The sequence below is a fragment of the Aedes albopictus genome, chromosome 1 (genome assembly GCF_035046485.1).
Source record: "Aedes albopictus strain Foshan chromosome 1, AalbF5, whole genome shotgun sequence".
NCBI lineage: Eukaryota > Metazoa > Arthropoda > Insecta > Diptera > Culicidae > Aedes > Aedes albopictus.
The window spans coordinates 43,715,891-43,728,409 of record NC_085136.1 but is presented as its reverse complement, the minus strand read 5'-3'; positions in this window follow the sequence as shown (position 1 = coordinate 43,728,409).

Here is a 12,519-nt window from a genome sequence, read left to right as displayed (position 1 = left end):
AACAACGGCAGTGCTGAAAATTTCATTTCGTCATATCTAAATTAAACCACCTACACTCAGAAATAATACAAATCGAGGCATGTTTTAAATCCGATCATTTTTGTCATTTTTGTAGTTTATACATATCCTCGTTTTGAAAGTATACTGCGTCCGTTTAGTAATTTAAACGGATCACGTTTAACATAAAATTATTGTTACCCTTGCATAACTGTCTGCCGCGCAAAAAAAATCTCACTGATCGCCGCCATGAGCAGTAAAATTTGGTTCTCCGGAATAGTTTTGTTTCTGTGCCATTATCGACGCCCTCCTGATTTGAAGACGTTTAAACGGACATCGGGATTAGAACGCTCACCAACGAGACCATCACGGTTAATAAAGCAGCCTGCAAACAAAGGTAAGTGTTTGCCGAAACAACTGCTGTTAGTGCGGTGCGGTCGTCAAAATGGATTCATTTTATTACAGCAACTTTTATCACTCAGCTGGAATAGCACCTCCGTGGCAGTGTCCAGATTTGTTCTGATTTGTCCCTGATTCTTTCCAGCTAGAATTTCATCGGATCAGATACCTGGAATACACCGACGGATCGGATGAATCACATGCCAGTGTTAGCAGCGTTAGACATCCAGAACCGATTCAGAGCATCAGGACATGCGAACAGGCAACTGAATTTCTTGAGCTTGACTTCGTTGGACATGGCTTAACCCTCTCAAAGGAAATCAAATTGAATAAAATTATTTGAATTGTGTTTTAATTTTGTGTTTATTTTTTTCCTGAAAAAAAAAATAGAAAACAAAACATTTTTTAAAATAAACTTTGCTTATACAAGCTTAAATATACTCAACTTATACTAGACTACGCGTAAGTCAAAGTTATACTGAGGGGGTATAACATGCATATATACGGAGCTTGGGGTCAACCAGGCGAAATGAATTTAGAGTGGGATTTAATCTATTTAGTTTAGATTTTTTTCTGAGTGTACAGCTCATTGTAGAAGCTGAACCTGAGAATATGGTACATGAAAAACTTGTGCGGCTAGACCAGTGATACAAGAAAGTCACGGAAAACCACTATTTTTATAATATTTAAGGTAAATGTCACGGACTACCTTTGAAAAATGCCAAATGATATTCACGGTGAATATCATTTGCATTTTTCGAAGGTAGTCCATGACATTTACCCTAAATATTCGAAAAATAGCGGGTTTTCCGTGACTTTCTTGCAGAACTGGTCTAGCCGCACAAGTTTTTCATGTACCATATTCTTAGGTTCAGCTTCTAAAATGAGCTGTAGGTGGTTGAATTTAGATATAACGAAATGATATTTTCAGTACTGCAACGGTATCATCTAAATCACTTGGAGTGTCAATGGATGGTGAGTATCCATGAAATTTGGCCGCAACCAAATCAGTAAAAAGATCCCAGTTTGTTGACCAGGGATTTCTGAAACGCAATGTTTGCGAAGTAACATTTGAATGTTCAAAAAATATGTAGCGATGGTCAGATAAAGATTCCTCATCTGACACATGCCAATTGGTCTGCTCGTGACTAATTCTACTAGAGCAAAGCGTTATGTCTAACACTTCCCCTCTAGCAGATACCATGAAGGCTGGGCGGTTGCCTATGTTAAGTAATGCAAGATCTGTACTACTTACTTAAGTACTCCATCAAACTGGAGCCTCTCAAGTTAATGTCTGAGCTGCCCCAGATGATATGGTGAGCATTATTAGCATCACTGCCAACAATTAGCGGAAGGCCTTTTGAAGTACAGTATGCGATGACGTGTTTGAAAGCATCCGTACACGCAAAACAAGAAAGGCTACCAAAAATTGAGATATGCCTTTTCTACCAATTAAGAGCCAGTTCGCGAGAACCGCGACCCCCTTTCCAAAGGAAGTGGAATCGATGTGCTCCGATTGAGCTGAAATTTTCAGGGTATGGTTTTCCATATAAAAGATGATATCTGGCCGATTTTCAGATTTTTCCGTTAGGGGGAAGTGGGGTAAAATAGCCCTTAAAGATTTCATGTCTAAAAATAGGTAAAATCTCTAAAATCGCAATAACTTCCGCAAAAGTTAACGGATTCAGCTGAAATTTTGAATGGATACTCTATTCCTATGCCACTTCCATTTAAGCCAAGCGTTGGATATTCTTTGATATTTAATTTGAAGAAATAGGTTATTTTCATAATTTTTTTGACGATTTTCAGGGCGCCTATTTTCGTACCAACAGAACTAGGATGAAAAACTGAGTACTACGTTTTGAAGGATTACCCAAGAGCTTTCATTTGATATGTGACCCAGATGCGCCAACTTAAAAACTTTCGAAAAAAAAATTTTTCTCGGGGTATGCATTTTACCCCATATTTTTAGCTGTCTAAAAAAAAAGTGTTATCGCAAATTATGACAAAGTTATTTAACTTTCAAGGGGTTTTCTACAATAATAATTCAACATAAAAATGATGACTAAGAAATGCAATTATTGGATTTTTTTCATTTGGGGAAAGTAGGGTAAAACGGACTAGCTCAACCTCCTTTCGAAATAACGTTGCTACGATGTTCTCTGATCGGACTCGAATTTTCAGAGTTCTTTATTCTATTCAAGAATGGAAGCATTATCATATATTATTTATTTTTTCTTGAGAGGATAACGGGGTAAAACAATTCTCAGAAAAAAATGTTGAAAATAATCAAAATTTCAAAACCTACAAATGCTTTGGTAAAACTTGGCGAAATTTCATGAAATTAGAAGAAATTTCTTAATTTTTATTGCTTATTCAAATGAGCAATTCTGACAACATTTTGACGTCGAGAAAAGTCACAGATTAGCATGTGGTGTGTGATTCACCGGATTCTTTCTCCATTTTTCTTTTGACATGCATCTCCGGTTCAATTTTCTCTCTTTTTTTTTCTCGTGAAAGTTGCAGCAGTGCACAATGGTCCGCGAAAAAGATTTATGAGGAAAGATGCATTCAGCGCCTACAAATGATTTTTTCGAGAAATATGGTCTTCTACAAAGTTGTTCCCAAAAATAAGGCCCTCTTTTCAATGTACATAAACATTAGGGTGGTCCATATTTTCAAAGAAATTGGGAACCAAACTGTTTTATTTGTAAGAATAACTGTATACATTCTTCGGGAAAATTGTAGATCTATCAATTTTGAGCAAGTCTCCTGAAGACTTTTTTTATGTAGCTTTAAAATTGATCGATCTAGAGATATTTTTCTGAATAAGCTTAGGGTGGTTCAAGAAAATCGGTTTTCTAGCGTTAACTGTTTCAGTTTCGATTTTCCATCAAAGTCACTCAAGAAACACTTGTAGAGCATAGTTTTTTGAAAAAGTGTTATGACGAGTTGGGGCAATCATAAAAGTTATCTTTTGACCGCATTCAAAAGAAGAAACGTTGTTATAAAACATATCAAAAAATTAGAGAGGTGGTTTTTTGTAACTCAATTGAAAAATACTTGAAAAGTGTCTATTTTTTCTAGATAATCATCAATAGCTTTTGAACGGAATGACGTAGCAACATTCTCAGCGAACAAAAATGCGCTTTTTTGGAAGTTGTAAAAGTGATTCTTACGCGATTTAGACGAGAAATTTTAAACAAAAAAGATAAAGCAATAAAACGATTTGTTCTAGCGTCACCCTTTATCTTAATCTTTTTTGTTTCAAATTTCACATCAAAGTTGTCTAAGAACCATTTTAAGAACTCAAAAATAACGCTCATTTTCGTGTGCTGGGAATGTTGCTTCGTCATTCCGTTCAAAATATATTGATGACTTTCTAGAAAAAATAGGCACTTTTCCAGTATTTTTCACACACCAATCGGTCATATCACCTTTTCAAAAAAAAATATGATTTTTTAGGAAAAAGACCTGTGACTATTGAACCAAAAGAGATAAAGACCATGAAACGACGTGTCTTCAAATGCTCTACAAGTGTTTCTTGGGCGATTTTTATGAAAATCGAAACTGAAAAAGTTAACGTCAGAAAAGCGTTTTTTCTTGAACCACTCTTAGCTTATTCAAAAAAAAAAACATCTTTAGATCGGTCAATTTTAAAGCTACATAAAAAAAAGTCTTCAGGAGACTTGCTCAAAATTGAAAGATCTACAACTCTCCCGAAGAATGTATACAGTTATTATCGCAAATAAAAAAGTTTGGTTCCCAATTTCTTTGAAAATATGGACCACCCTAATTTTTATGTACATTGAAAAGAGGGCCTTATTTTTGGGAACAACTTTGTAGAAGACCACATTTGTCCAGAAAATCATTTGAAGGCGCTGAATGCATCTTTCCTCATAAATCTTTTTCGCGGACCATTGTGCACTGCTGCAACTTTCACGAGAAAAAAAGAGAGAAAATTGAACCGGAGATACATGTCAAAAGAAAAATCGAGAAAGAATCCGGTGAATCACACACCACATGCTAATCTGTGACATTTCTCGACGTCAAAATGTTGTCAGAATTGCTCATTTGAATAAGCAATAAAAATTAAGAAATTTCTTCTAATTTCATGAAATTTCGCCAAGTTTTACCAAAGCATTTGTAGGTTTTGAAATTTTGATTATTTTCAACATTTTTTTCTGAGAATTGTTTTACCCCGTTATCTTCTCAAGAAAAAATAAATAATATATGATAAAGCTTCCATTCTTGAATAGAATAAAGAACTCTGAAAATTCGAGTCCGACCAGAGAACATCGTAGCAACGTTATTTCGAAAGGAGGTTGAGTTAGTCCGTTTTACCCTACTTTCCCCAAATGAAAAAAATCCAATAATTGCATTTCTTAGTCATCATTTTTATGTTGAATTATTATTGTAGAAAACCCCTTGAAAGTTAAATAACTTTGTCATAATTTGCGATAACACTTTTTTTTTAGACAGCTAAAAATATGGGGTAAAATGCATACCCCGAGAAAAAAAATTTTTTTTTTAAAGGTTTTAAGTTGGCGCATCTGGGTCACATATCAAATGAAAGCTCTTGGGTAATCCTTCAAAACGTAGTACTCAGTTTTTCATCCTAGTTCTGTTGGTAAGAAAACAGGCGCCCTGAAAATCGTCAAAAAAATTATGAAAATAACCTATTTCTTCAAATTGAATATCAAAGAATATCCAACGCTTGGCTTAATTGGAAGTGCCATAGGAATAGAGTGTCCATGCAAAATTTCAGCTGAATCCGTTAACTTTTGCGGAAGTTATTGCGATTTTAGTGATTTTACCTATTTTTAGACATGAAATCTTTGAGGGCTATTTTACCCCACTTCCCCCTAACGGAAAAATCTAAAAATCGGCCAGATATCATCTTTTATATGGAAAACCATACCCTGAAAATTTTAGCTCAATCGGAGCACATCGATCCAAGAAGGGGTTGCGGCTCTCGCGAACTGGCTCTTAATGTATTAAAAACGTACAGAAAATGTGTTAAATCATAATCTATTCGCTACACGGTTCCACAGGTTCCATACACAGATAAAAATAATGAGATTTACACGTCATGTAAACTTCAGTTTAGTCATGTAAACTTAGTGTTATGATGGTTTACATGATATATCATGTAAATTTGTGTTATATGTCATGTAAACACACAGAGTCATGCTGAATTACATGACATATAATGGAAGTTTACATGATATTTTATGACTTTTACATGATATGTCATGTAAACTTCTGTGATATCCCACGCTCCAATCATGTGCATCAAATGTCACAGAATTTTACGCTATTTATTCGATCTGTGTACTACTACACACAAACACCGCTATTCAAACCCGAGAAGTTGAACCGGGTTGTTTCTAAAAATAACTTTCGCTTCGCTGCCGAGCTTCGCGTCCTATTGTCTACTAGGAATTTTCCATTAGTAAACAGCACACTGCCGGATGCGGGCTTTTCAGTGCACAATGGGTTTAGAGTCGTATTTACGAAGACAAAAATGTTTCTGCCAAGTTCTGTCATTTTTTTGTATTATTGTGAAATGAGCACGATCACTCGAGTGTGGCTTATCCAAAAATCTGCTGATTAATTATTCTCTATACAATTCCAAAATGTTCTACAAAGTTGTAGCTAATTTGCACACAAACCAGCCGCTCACTCTCTGGCATTTATCGCGGCACTCTCAAAATGAGTGCTCAAACAAATGTTAGAACAAACATGTTTTTTCAGTTTCTGCCTGCACATTTTGTGCGCGCAGAAAATGTGCACACAAAAATTCGTATTAAGAGCGCACTCAGTCGTGCTTCCAGTGCACGACAAGTGCACAGACAAGTAGATGTGACACTAACGAAATTTCAATCTCATATGTCTCATGATCCTGATTACTTAGAGAGTTGGTGTCTTCGGCAAAGTTGTTCGGCTGGCCAAGGACTAACCGATAATGGGATTTAAGATTCAAAATTCCACCGCTAGGCGGTGCTAGTAAGCTAACAAATTTTGTTTTTCATATATATCAGGAAACTTTGCAAAAAATGGGTACTAGCACCGCCTAGCTGCAGAAACCAGAATAATTACCAAACGGTAATTATTCTGAAAGCCCTTGATCTACCAAACAATATTGCCGAAGACACCATCTTTTTACAAAATGAGGTTGCTGAGATATGCGAAATTTAAAATTTGTTTTCTCTCTAGTGCCGCCTAGCGGTGGAAATTTGAACCTTAAGTCTTATTATCGGTTAGTTCTTGACCAGCCAAACAACTTTGCCGAAGACACCAACTCTCTAAGTAATCAGGATCATGAGATATATGAGATTGAAATTTCGTTAGTGTCACATCTACTTGTCTGTGATATCTTAGACAAGCAGATGCAACACTGACAAAATTTCCATCCCATATATCTCAGGATCCTGATTACTTAAAGAGTTGATTTCTTGGGCAAAGTTGTTCAGCTGGTCAAGGACTTTCAGAATATGGACCGTATGATTCGTGATTTCACCACTAGGCGGCGCTAGAGAGCGTACAAATTTTACATTTCACATATCTCAGCATTCTGATTTTTTTAGAAAGATGGTGTCTTCGGCAAAATTGTTTGGTAGATCAAGGGCTTTCAGAATAATTATCGTTTGGTTCGAGTTTCTGCAGTTTGGCGGCGCTAGTTGCAATGTTTTGCAAATTTTCCTAATATATATGGAAAACAAAATTTGTTAGCTCACTAGCACCGCCTGTTGGTGGAATTTGGAACCAAAATATCAATCAACTGTAAGTCTTTGAACAGCTTAAGACGTCTGCTTGTCTCTTATATCACAGGATTTGATACCCCGTAGTGGGTTTTGGACTCACTGGCATGCTTCCGGTTCACCAAATGCTCAAACAACACAAACCCCTTTAAACACACTGCGTGTGCACTGATTTATGTTTTTTTCTGCGTGCGCGCAGAAATTGCGCACTGGTAATCTGACTTGCGGGCTCTCATTGCTCTCACGCAGCACTCTAATCACCCGCACAAAAACTCTGCGTGAGAGAAATTATGTACATTTTATTTTGCGTTTTTTCTCTTTCTCTTTTGTAAGGTAAATGAAACTGAGAAGTTCAGTGAAAGATGAGCGTAAATGGGCATAATTTCTGCGTGACATGCCATCCCTGGACTTAGACACGTTCAAAGAAAACAAAATTTACAGCTTGTTGATAACTTCACGAAAAAAAATCAATCATTTGAATGATTTTGCAAATGTGTAACTAGTGCCACTTAGTGACGAAATTTCAAAACAAGTGGACCATTAACTGTAAGCTCTTGACTAACTGAATAACATTGCCGAAGAATCCATCTTTCTAAGTGGTGAGAGTCCTGAGATATATGAAATTTAAAATTTGCTTGATCTCTGGCGCAGCTTATTGGTGGAATTTCCAATTAAACGATCCATCACCATCCATCATGGAATCGTAAATAAAATTATTAGAGAGCAGATTTTTGAATCAGTTTAATCAGATGTTTGACATAACAATAATGGGGAAAAGGATCAACAGTTAAAAAGAAACTTTCTAAAACACAATATGTGTCTAAGAACTCAAACAGTTTTGTCTTCGTAAATATGGCTCTGGGCCCATTGTGCAGTGTGGTGGCTGTATCACTTCCATCACCAAGCCACGTTTGTGTTGTTAATGATGGCTTTCAGCCTCTCGTCTATCCATGTGCAGTTGTAGCCGTGCTGGTTAGAGCGCGGGGTACTGTGTATCAACATGATACTGTCTCGGTTCAATTCCCGCCGCCGTCCGTGTTTCTTTTTAAACATGTTTTGGTGATTGATGCCGCCCCTGCTGCCATGACCAGTCTAAAAATAGAACAAATAAAGAGAAACCAATGCGACAGAGCACACGCACACATGCGAAATTTTCCTTTTCCAGATTCTAGGAAGCCAATACAATTTTTGGTATACTGCCACCTACCAATTTTTGTATTTGCAAGGCCCTAATACAATATTTGTATATGTTTCAAACCGCATTGTATTAGAATCTGCCAATCTCCGGTTGCGTGTAGGGGATGGTTCGTCATGCGGTAAATAAACCGAACAATAGACGTATTTCCTGTTGAGGTTTCCAACAGATAGATCAATTGTTATAGCACATACATCTCTGGTGGTTAGTTCAGAGATGAGTGTAGCAACTATTGCGGTGTTGACAAACACATAGGCTCGAGGCATGACACGCGAGTTTGCCATTTCATGTTTACTGAAAGTAGCAAACACCGGGTTCACAAGGTTTCCTAGATAGAAATTCCCCTTACAGAATCAAGGTTCTTGGACCAAGGCCACTTGGCCTGCACCATTTTGCATAAGTCTGCAAAGATTGATTGTTGCTGTTCTTTTATGCTGAAGATTGATCTGAGCTATCCTAACCACTACCCAAACTAGGCAAACGAGAAATTTTTGAAATAATTCATGGAGGAATCTTAAAAGTAATCCATGGAGGAATCCTGACAAAAATGGATGATTTCCGGGAAGAATCATTGAAGAAATCCCGCGAAGAATTCCCCTGATGAGAGAATTATAGATAATGCTCTGGCAGTATCCCATGCTATCCCAGGAGAAATCGACGACAGAATTCTGAAAACAATCCCTGGAGGACTACCCGGGGTATCCTTGAAAATAAAAATATCGAGATCATGGATTGAATTCCAGAAGAAATCCAGTCAGGAATATTTGGAGAACATCCTGAACGAATCTCTGAAAGAATCCTGGGCAGAAATCCGTAGAGAAACATTCCAAAGAGAATCTCTGGGGTAATTCTAAATAATCCCTGAAGACACCATTGTTGAATTCTTGGAAGGAATATATAAAATAATATTTAAAAAATCTGAGGTTGAACCATGGATGAATACCTTAAGGAATTGTGTAAAACTAGTGGAAACCCCCTCTCAGCTAAACACTGTGGAAGTGCTCATAAAACACTAAGTCGAAGAGCAGGATTTCTACCAGTGGGTACGATACGCAAATATTTTGGAGGTCTCATAAACAAGTGTGACAGTTTGTATTTTTGCGTGACATAATTAATCGGCGTCCCCCTGTCAGAAACGTCAGTTACGCATACTACTTTGATTATTGAGCTTAAAACTGCTTTAAATTAATGATAAAGTTCAAATATGAAAATAAAAATAATCCCCGATTTTATCACTGTCCCTGTTCTATTACCCCAAAATTCACTAGGGGGGTGACAAAATCGGAACATTACTGTATTGCCGGAAATGTCTGGTGTTCAAGGTAAAGAAAAATCTCTGATGAAAATACTTTCAGTTACCTTTCGCTGATAACCTGGGAATTGTTTATTGTTTATTGTTTGGTATAGGTTTATAATTTAGATATAATCATAATTTCAGTTAAACACGTGGACGAAGCCTTAACTGATTTCAGAAAAGTGTTTCCAAGTTTATTATAGTGTTTGGGCATCTGTTACATTTCAGTCGACAGCTAACGTTTGTTGAGATCTGTTGTGTTTTTTCTAAGCTGTTCAACAGACACACGATTTCTTTTGTTAAACGGGCGCGCGTGTGAACCACCGTCGAAATGGAAAAAGAAATTGAAATAAAACGCACATTAGCATTTCAATTCCCTGGAAATGCTGCACAGCCAACTATCGGCTATTCGGGTCCATATGAAGTTAACCATCAATGTTAACTTCTTTTCCCGATCAGCCTAGATAGCTGTGTAGTGTCGGTAGCGGTTGTCTCAATTGGCTAAGAATAACACTACGGACCACCTGTTCCGGGGGTAAAAGTCCACTAAACAGGGAACCCCAATCCAAGGTGTCAGGCGACCCGTGCTGATGGATGAATGGTTGAGGGGGTTTAAAATATGCTCGATCTTTAACGGAGCCCGTAACGTAGGTAGATCGCCTTTATGTGTTGCGTTACGGTTCAAGATCTACCAAACCGAACCCTAGTGACATCCGGTTTGTCAAGTTGGGGTAATGTGTTTTGGTAATAAGGATTCATGGTACAAAGTCCTTGTTACTGGTGACAGTTTCTAAAATTGCATTTATTCTGCCTTGCTGATAGTTAAAGAATCGGACTTTGCCCACCCGAGACTACACTTGATGTTAGGAAAACAAACATGCTTTACGTATCTGATTGCGTACTAACCTATCAAGGACTGTTAAGTTCTGGTAATTCAAGGACTCACGTGCATTCTTATTGCAGAACAAATTCTCTAATTTGACAGAGTTTTGCAACTAGCCTAAAGTCCCGGGTTTTTCTTTGTTGTCCTGGGACTAAACTAGAAGCAAAACATGGATGGGGCTAGAGTTCCGATGCATGGATAAATATCAGTACCACCGTTTTGTTTTACTCAGAATGCGAATGGATTGTGTTTGATTAGGGGCGCTCTTTCACTGAGATTTAAATCTCTATGATAACGGAACCTTTTCATCGCAATCGATTTCTTACACCTCTGGGATAACAAAACAGGAACTGTACAGAAATCGATGCTTCATTGCCTCTCAATGACAATGGAGTAGTACGACATGCACTAAATACTAAGGATACGGGTAATGCCACAAAAGATCAAAATACTGGTCGCAGTGGCTCACCCGAACAGAAAAAAAAAAAAAAAATCGAGGACATGGCACGTTTTGTCAAGACCCTCGAAGGTGATCGATCGAAGATGGATACAGCATATAAAATCTCCGATGAAAAAGCAGTCTTCATCCGCTTTAATTGTGAGAACGCAATGAGGTTTGTTCTGGAGAACAATAACCGCGAACTGCCGTTTAACTACACGGATGGAAAAAGAGTGATGGTGCAAATGTCGGTGGCGACGGGTAAAACTCGATATGTTCGTGTTTTTGATCTCCCACCGGAGGTAACGGATACCGAGTTGTCTGCTGTGTTGGGCGCGTATGGCACAGTTAAACGTGTTGTGCGTGAACGTTTTCCAGCAGACACTGGTCTAAACATGTTCTCCGGCGTTCGCGGTTTGTACGTGGACATCAAGAAAGAGATTCCGGAAGCGCTCATCTTCTGCGGTCGAAAAGGGTGGATTTATTTCGAAGGTATGAAACCGAAATGTTACGTGTGCAAGTCCGAAACACACCTTAAAAAGACCTGTCCGAAGATACGGTCACAACCAAGTGAAGTAGTGGACAAGCGGCGGGGGGAACAACAGCCGGCACCAACAATTGAAACCAAATCAGTCAATGATGGAGATGCGAGAAAGGACGGGGCAGCAACCACCGGCGTAGCGAATGTTGGTACCCGCAAACGGCAAAACAAAGGGGAAAAAATAGCAAAAAGGACTGACAAACGCCAATTGTCTATTAATTCCTCTGATTCCAACAACCAGCCACAGGGGAAAAAGAAAGCGGAGACGGTAGATGATAGCGACGACGGCAGTATAATCACCGTTGATGATGATATGCAGAGCAACCGCAGCTATATAGGGGAACCGGATGTCCAACAGGAAAGTGAAAGCGAGAGCGATCTGGAGGTGCTTGATTTCAAGGTTGCGACTACAGAAGCTATCAAAGCTTGGAACGATAAAAGAGAACAGAGGTCCCGAAGACAGGCGAAAAAAAAATTGAACTGTTGTTAAGTAAACATAAATAGTCTCAACAATATGTTATTTGTATTGACTCAATTTCGGAGACGAACCAGCCTCGGGCTGAAAGTCTCGATAATAAAGATAAAAAAAAAAAAAAAAAAAAAAAAAAAAAAAAAAACAGACAGATTTAAGCCACAGCAGGGCGAATATGTGATTTTGAGGCTGTTGAAAGTGGGGAGCAATTTCTGGAAAGTGATCCGAATTGTGTGCATTAAAGGCACTGGTGAATAGTGCAGTTTTGCCAATAGCAAGTTTTCGAAGTGATATTAATTCAATAAGTGCATCAAGAGCATAAAAATAGCTGTGGCGTGAATCGGTAAGTTTTTGCTTTTGTTGTTATTTTGTGATGGCTCCGTGTAATGAAGCGACATGAAGCGAGTTTGAACATTGCTTTTTGTGACTGATTTTGTTTACAAACGAAGTAGTCGTTATCAAATCGCAAGACGATTAATATACAAGTTGTTTTAAAAATTCTCCAGCATGATTTGCGAATCTGATATTGATCAAA